Source organism: Alexandromys fortis, unplaced genomic scaffold (genome assembly GCF_014885135.2).
Source record: "Alexandromys fortis isolate MF-2015 unplaced genomic scaffold, M_Fortis_MF-2015_v1.1 scaffold_1167, whole genome shotgun sequence".
Classification (NCBI taxonomy): Eukaryota; Metazoa; Chordata; class Mammalia; order Rodentia; family Cricetidae; genus Alexandromys; species Alexandromys fortis.
Window position 1 is genome coordinate 2,408 of NW_026069031.1, and position 7,648 is coordinate 10,055.

Consider the following 7,648-nt stretch of genomic DNA (forward strand, 5'->3'; position numbering starts at 1 on the left):
TCTTCCCAGCATTCTGTTCTGTCTACTCCACCCACCTATGTTCTGACTTATCAGGCCAAGCAGTTTCTTTATTAATTAACCAATGAAAGCAACACATAGAAAGAAGAACCACCTACATCACGTGGCAGAAAGAAGGGAGGGAGAGAGGGAGGGAGGAAGGGAGGGAGGGAAGGAAGGAAGGAAGGAAGGAAGGAAGGAAGGAAGAAAGAAAGGAAGGGCAGAAGGAAGGAAGGAGGGAGGGAGGGAGCCAATGAAGACTGTTTGGGGAGATAATTATCAAAAATTCAAGTGGTTCATGTGGGAACCCAGCTCCTCTTATTCATGAATTATGGTGTATTGTTCATTAGGAGGAGAAGAGTCAGCCATTGGAAAAGGAGCTAAAAAGTCAAGTAGTGCCACCAGCTCTATGCTGACAGTGGCGGTGTAGGACTGCAGGGCAGTCTAGTAAAAAAGATGGAGCTGTTTTCTTTTGATTTTTATTGAAATTAGTTGGATTTATTCAAAGTTTTTATTTGGGAAAAAAGAAAAAAACCTTCAAAAATTTTAATATTTTTCTGACTTCACCTTTACCCCCCTACTTTGAATTTTTTTAAGTTCAATTTTATTATTTGTGTCTGTGTGTGCACACACACGTGTGTGATCTCTGCTCTCTGGAGTCACTTTGGTCTGTCTGCCCTTCTGTGGGTTTCAGGAATCAGACTCACACCATCACGCTCCACCCTCTAAGCCATCGAATTGGCCTTTTTAAGTTTCCTGAGGTTTAATTAAGTAGTTCTGATTACATCTTCCTCCATTTGGTTCATTTCCTAAATGATTTATGTTTTTAAATATACAGTCCATAAATTAAAAGTAGACCATAATCTACCATTTACTTTTAAAAAGTTAAAAATCTCTTTTCTCTGATTATTAGGCAAAGTATAAAGAAGTAAAAGCAAGAAATGGACAATTACTAAAAATGCTTCAGGAAGGAGAAAGTAAGTGAGTCACATGTTTTTAGGGTTTTTTTTGTTTAGTTGTTTTATGTGTATTAATGTTTTGCCTACGTGTATGTATATATGTATTGTATGCATTGTAAACATGTCTGGTGCCCAAAGACACAAGAAGCTGAGGATGGTTTCCCTAGAATTGCAGTCACAACAGTTATGAACCTCCATGTGGGTGCTGGAAGTTGAACCAGGGTTCTCCATAAGAGCAGCTGGTGCTCCCTTGTTTGCTTCTTTGAGATGGGGTCTTTCTGTGCAGCTCTGGCTGAACTGAAGCTATGTAGACCAGACTGCATAGTCCTTTGCCTCTCAGGTGCACTGCACTCAGCCTGGGTTAGAGGCGCTCACTGCACTCAGCCTGGGTTAGAGGCGCTCGCACTGCACTCAGCCTTTGTGCAGTGTTTAGATTTAAAGGTAATCTTAATATGTGAAAACAACCAAGTTCCATGTTTTATCAGCACACACACACACAATTCCCCAGAGGGATACAAATTGGATAGTTTATTATTTCCACTGTAAGGCCTCTTAAAGCACCTGGCCACTATTCAGGTAAGAGTGCTGAGTTTCTAGTTCTTACACATTATTGCACCAAGCCAGGCATGGTGGAGCACACCTTTAATCCAGCACTCTGGAGGCAGGGGTGGGCGGATCTCTGACTTGTAGGCCAGCCAAGGCTGCACAGTGATGAGACTCCCCCCCCCCCCAAAAAAGAAATAAAATCTTGTTTTAAGATTAGCCAAGAAGCCAAGTATAATGGTTTGTGTCTGTAAGCTCAGCACCTTGGAGACTGAGGCAAGAGCAGCTGAAGTCCAAGGGCCAGCCTGGGCTACAAAATAGAAGGATGGCTGAACAGGTAAAGCCGAGCTGCCAAACATCATAAACCTGAGTTGGATCCCTGAAACTTGTATGCTGTGATGAAAGGACTGTGAGAAATTATCCTGACATGTGGACGTGGCAAGTGCACACACATACATACACACACACAAACAAAAACATGACCTAATAAATAGACAAATGCTCAAGATATTTCACTTTTCCTTATAATTTTTCAGTTTTCTTATATACCTGTCCTAGTTATTATAAATTGAAAAATTAATCATCATATCTATGCAGATGATATTTCAGAAAAAATATAAATTACTTAAAAAGAAAACACTGTTGCTGTATTAATGACCAGAATTACTAGTGAGAAATAAGACCAGTCAGGCTCTAGAAGAACATCCATGGAGCGAAGAGGAGAAACTGGTGTTCTGACTGCTCTCCTCATTGAGTGGCTGGGGTGGTGACGATGCTGTTTTCTTTTCCCCCAGTGAAAGATAAGGCAGAAATACTCCTGCAAGTCGATGAATCCCAAAGTATCAAGAATGAGCTGACAGTCCAGGTGAGCGGCTTTGGGAGATGTTGAATGCGTTTTATATTATTCTGAGGTCTTGTTGGCCCCACAAAATAGAAATACTGCCTCTTAAGCAGGTGAGAAAGCAATGGAAAGTATTCATTATTATTGTGTACTAGCAAAGAAAGTTCCTGCTTATTGTATTAAAGATGGTAGGCGTGTCCTGGACAGTTTGGAAGGTAAAGGTTGTGAGTTAGTGGACAGAACACCAGCAGCAGGCAGAGCTTACCTGTTCCTGGAGTGGGTTTCTCTTCATGGCAAGCAGGCCTTCCTGTCTGTGCTCACTGCAGTGTCTCTGGGAACCATGGGAAGGGAGGGCATCTCTGATACTGACAGCTGTCAGATTTTATCACACTGAATATGTTCAGAATTAATGTACTTTCTTACTCATTATTTGGTTGTAGGTGACCTCACTGCACGCCGCATTGGAACAAGAAAGATCTAAAGTGAAAGTATTACAGGCAGAATTAGCCAAATACCAGGTATGTTTTATAGTTTGAAAGTTTTCTTTATAGTTACATTTGGAGTAGATACAATGTAAGAATAAATGTGCTATATTATTCTTAAGCAAAAATTTATTCACCAGATATATTAATGACTTTGTATAAAAAGTATTTATCTATGTTTATATGTATGAGTTTGCGGTGGGCGGGGCTGTGGAGGCCAGGGAGTATGCTGGATTCTCTGAATCTAGAGTTAGAAACACTGTGAGCCTCCTGACCTGGGCTGGAACTGAACCCAGCCCTCAGAAGAGCAGCAAGCACTCTTGGCCACTAAGCCATCTCTCCAGCCCTGTGTTGATGCTTCCATTATGGCCAGATAATGAACATTTTCAAAAATATAAAAGTAATTTTAGGTATTGTGTATATGACAATAACTCAAGTGATTCGGTAGATGCATTGGAGCTGCGCAGACAATCTGCACTGCTAACTAGGTGACAGGAAGGCACATTAGAGCTGTGCAGACATCACAACATCACACATTTGATGACTTGGATGTAGATTCTGCTCTTTTAACTGAAAAGTGTACAGATGGATTCTTTGACATTGTGTGACCTTTCACCCAGGGATTTTATATCCATTGATGTTATATGCATTCATTATTATTTTGATGACATTTTAGATTCTCAGCTTAAGAAGATAACTCAGCTCTTTTTTCCTGTGTGAAGCAGTAGAGAGTAATCATCAGTACTTTCCTTTAATACTGTGTCAGGTGTGTTCTTACACACTGTTGGGGAATATTAGTTTAAGCTGTCTCTTGTTTATGCTGCGTTTGTTTAACTCTGTGAAGCTGTGTTACTGTGCCTTTCTAAAACACATGTAAATAAAGAGCTGAGCAGCCAATAGCGAGGCAGGAGAGAGAAACAGGCGAGGCCGGCAGGCAGAGAGGATAGACATGAGGAGAGATCTGGGAGAAAGAGATAGGAGGATCTGGGAATGAGAGAGGAAGGAGGAGGATTTCAGGGCCCAGCCACAGTTACACAGCTACACAGCCACACAGCCAGACACAGAGTAAGAAGGAAAGGAAAGGTACACAGGAATAAGGAAAGATAAGAACCCTGAGGCAAAAGATAGATGGGATAATTAAGAAAAGCTGGCAAGAAACAAGCCAAGATGATAAGGCCAGGCATTCATAAGTGAGAATAAACTTTTGTGTGTCATTTATTTGGGATCTGGGTGGTGGGCCCCCAAAGCAGAAAAGAATAAAAAATGAACAACTACAATGTACTTACACATATACATGTAAATCATCAATGTGAAAACATGGTAAAAAATAAAAAAGGTTTGAAAGTCACTGGTGGCATAGAGAATATAAGAATTACCTAATCTAGCCTGGCATGGTGTGGTGACACACACCTTTAATCCCAGCACTTGGGAGGCAGAGGGAGGTGTTTCTCTATGACTTCAAAGACAGCCTCATCATAATGAGATATTGAAAGCAGTCCTTGCATGTCTATTATGTCGGGTTTTGGGTTTTGGGTTTTTGAGACAGGGTTTTTCTGTGTAGCCTTGGCTGTCCTGGAAATCACTCTGTAGACTAGGCTGGCCTTGAACTCACAGAGATCCACTTGTGTCTGCCCTCTGAGTGCTAAAAGGTGTGCACCACCACTGCCTAGCTAATTTATTTATTTACTTATTTTTTGTTCGATCTCAGTGAATTTTTCACACTGGCAGTATCACAGACCCAATGGTGCTTATCCCAGCTGTCTTATCAAGAGATATGATATGTAGCATAAACTCTAATTGGTGTTAAAATAAAAACCCAGAGTCAGATATACGGGTTAATGCTGAAGATCAGAGAAGCAGAGCGGCCAGCCACTAGAGAGTTCTTTTACCTCTGCCAGTGCTCAGATTAAAGGGCTGATCCTGTCCTCAGATTCCATCTGTCTCCATCAAATCTGAGATTGCAGTGAGTTTTTGTCTCCTCCCGTGTTATATTCCTCTTTCCACCCAACCATATCATTCCTGTCTCTACATCCCTAGTGCTGGGATTAAAGATGTGGAATTGCAAGTGCTGGGATCACCTTTGTGTGAGCTCTGTTTCTCTTTTAAACAGATTCAATCTTGTGTACTCACAGAGATCCATCTGTCTCTGCCCTCTGAGTTCTGGGATTACAGGTGTAAACCACCACCACCTGGCCTCTAGTGGCTCAGCACTGCACTCTGATCTTCAGGCAAGCTTTATTTGTTAAAACACAAACAAAATATCACTACATTTCTCCTTTTTTGTCAAAAATAAAAGAAGGCTATAATAGAAGAAAAACTATATACATTTGTCTCTGCCCTCTGAGTTCTGGGATTACAGGTGTAAACCACCACCACCTGGCCTCTAGTGGCTCAGCACTGCACTCTGATCTTCAGGCAATCTTTATTTGTTAAAACACAAACAAAATATCACTACATTTCTCCTTTTTTGTCAAAAATAAAAGAAGGCTATAATAGAAGAAAAACTATATACATTAAGTACAATAACAATATATATAGTCTATGAATACATCAACAATGTCTAGTCCATTTGCAATTGACAAATTCAGGGAAAGTACTCCATTTTCTGCCCTCACTTGGTGAACCCAAAGTCTTGTACCTAATTAGCTTTCTATCCTAACTTGCATTACCATTCAAAACTATCTTGATATCTCTCAGTCTTACACTTTACACCTCTTTAGTGAGTTTCTTTTCTGCATCTAGTAAACGAGGAAAACTTTAACTGTCTAGTCTTCAACTCCCTCAGAGACCGAGAAGGGAAATAATATTAACTGAGTAAGCAGGAAGTGCAAACAAGTGACTTCCAAAAAATGTGAGGAATGACAAAAAGAGCTGGCTGCCTTGACAGTCACACAAGGTCAGGGCACACATATTCCGCCTACAGGCCTAGCATATCTGATGGACTTTTTTATGACGCACAGTTTTTGAAGGACCGTCCTGCCTTGTCTTGACAAGGTTTGGCAGTCACTCTCTTCTGTGTCCTGCTTGTCCAGTCAGCACCAGCATACTGTCAGCCGTTGATGGAAGAGCACTTTCTTCCCCAATGGCCTACTATTGCCACAAAGAAAGTAAACTCCATGTGGAGTTTCTTCAATGTCCATCAACTTCCCTGAAGTAGATTGGTGCTGCCAGGAGTGGACATGTCTCATTGTCATAAAAAAAGAACCTATGTTCTTAAAACATCCTAAATGCCATATTCTGTAGATCTCTGAAGTGTTTGGAGGTGACTTATATAAAATATATCTCTGTTTGACCTAATATGACTACAAGTTCGATTGTAATAGATGACTAATTACTAACCTGCATTTCCTTATTATCCTAAATGGTAATAATAACTGTGAAAAATCTAAATACATCTTCAAAAACCAGCTTTTCTGTAAAACTAAGAGTAAACTTAGAGAGGTTTTGCTTTCGCTTGAGGATCAAGAAAGTTCTTCTGAGGCTGGAGAGATGACTTAGAAGTTGAGTTCTTACTTCTCTTACAGAGGAGCTGAGTTCCAGTCCCAGCACCCATGTCAGGTAGCTCACAACTACCAGTAACTTAGTGCCAGGAGATCTGACTCCCTCTTCTGGTCTCTGTTGGCATTGCACACATGTGGACACAATGCACACATGCACACGGAAATTCTGAAAAGAAGGAAGTTTTCTATAGTCCGTGGTCCTCTTTAATTGTTGCTGCCTTTTAAGCCATGACTACCCTAGTTAGCAACTGCAACTCCACTGCTACCAACAGCCTGAGGAAATTCTGTTCCCTCAGGCACCCACTCTTTCAAAGCTACCAAGGGAACTTATCTTTATCTCTGTTCCTCTAAAGAACTCAAGATTCAAAGGTTAAGGTAGAGTTCTGCTCCTCAGACAGGCTGAATAGCAAGCAGCTCACCTAGTTTGCTGCCTTGTCCTTCCTTATAAACCCTTCTCCACCTGGCTTCTCCCTACAACTTCTGTCATCCAGTTGCTGACACAGCCTCCTGACTGCAGGTGAATTTTATTTAATCAAACACATCTTTGCATCATTAAACAAATGTTCCAGAGCATAAACAAAACAAAACAAAAAAACCTTAAAATAATATTCTACAACAGTAGTATAAGTAAGTTACTTGGTTTAGGGATGAACCATGCATATTAAAGTAAAATGTCCAAATTTACCCAGAAGAATCTTTTATATAATAAATTTTGGGTTTATGGAGATAGCTCAGTAGTTAAGGGCAGTTAAGGCAGTAACTGGCTATAGTCACTGTAGTTCCAGGGAAGCCAGTGCCCTCTTCTGCCCTCCTTGAGCTCCACTCAGACACGGCACACAGACATACATGCGGGCAAAACACCCGTGTATATAGAGTGAGATAATACATTTTTATCCTTATTTTTATTGTAAGAATATTTGTCTGTATGTGTATCTGTTCACCACATATCTGCCTGGCCCCTGTGGAGGTCAGAAACAGGCATCAGTCCCCAGGCACAGGAGTTACAGGTGACTGTAGATGCTAGGAATCTAACCCAGGTCCTCTGCAAGAACAACCAGTATTCATAATCACTGTGCCATATCTCCAGCCCAAACTTTTTGAAAAAGAAATTTTATTAAAATTTAGGCAGAAGTGTACTTGCTAGGGGTTGGGGATGCTTCTCACTTGGTAGTGGGCTTGTCTGCCATACAGGAAACTCTGAATTTGATTCCTAGCACCACGTACAGTGAGTTCCATAGGATGCTCCTGTGATACTAGCGTTGGAGAGGTGGAGGCAGGAAGGTAAGTTCAGCTTCATCCTCAACTGCATAATGCATTGGAAGTCAG

General features: G+C 41.0%; 1 long non-coding RNA gene across 1 annotated transcript; it reads left to right on the plus strand.

Annotated features, from left to right (window-relative positions):
• Positions 1 to 273: 273 nt before the first annotated feature.
• On the plus strand, positions 274 to 5,115 carry LOC126496099 (uncharacterized). Its single transcript, XR_007590286.1, has 3 exons — positions 274 to 974; positions 2,294 to 2,364; positions 2,781 to 5,115. It is a non-coding gene; the product is annotated as an uncharacterized lncRNA (long non-coding RNA).
• The last annotated feature ends 2,533 nt before the right edge of the window (positions 5,116 to 7,648 follow it).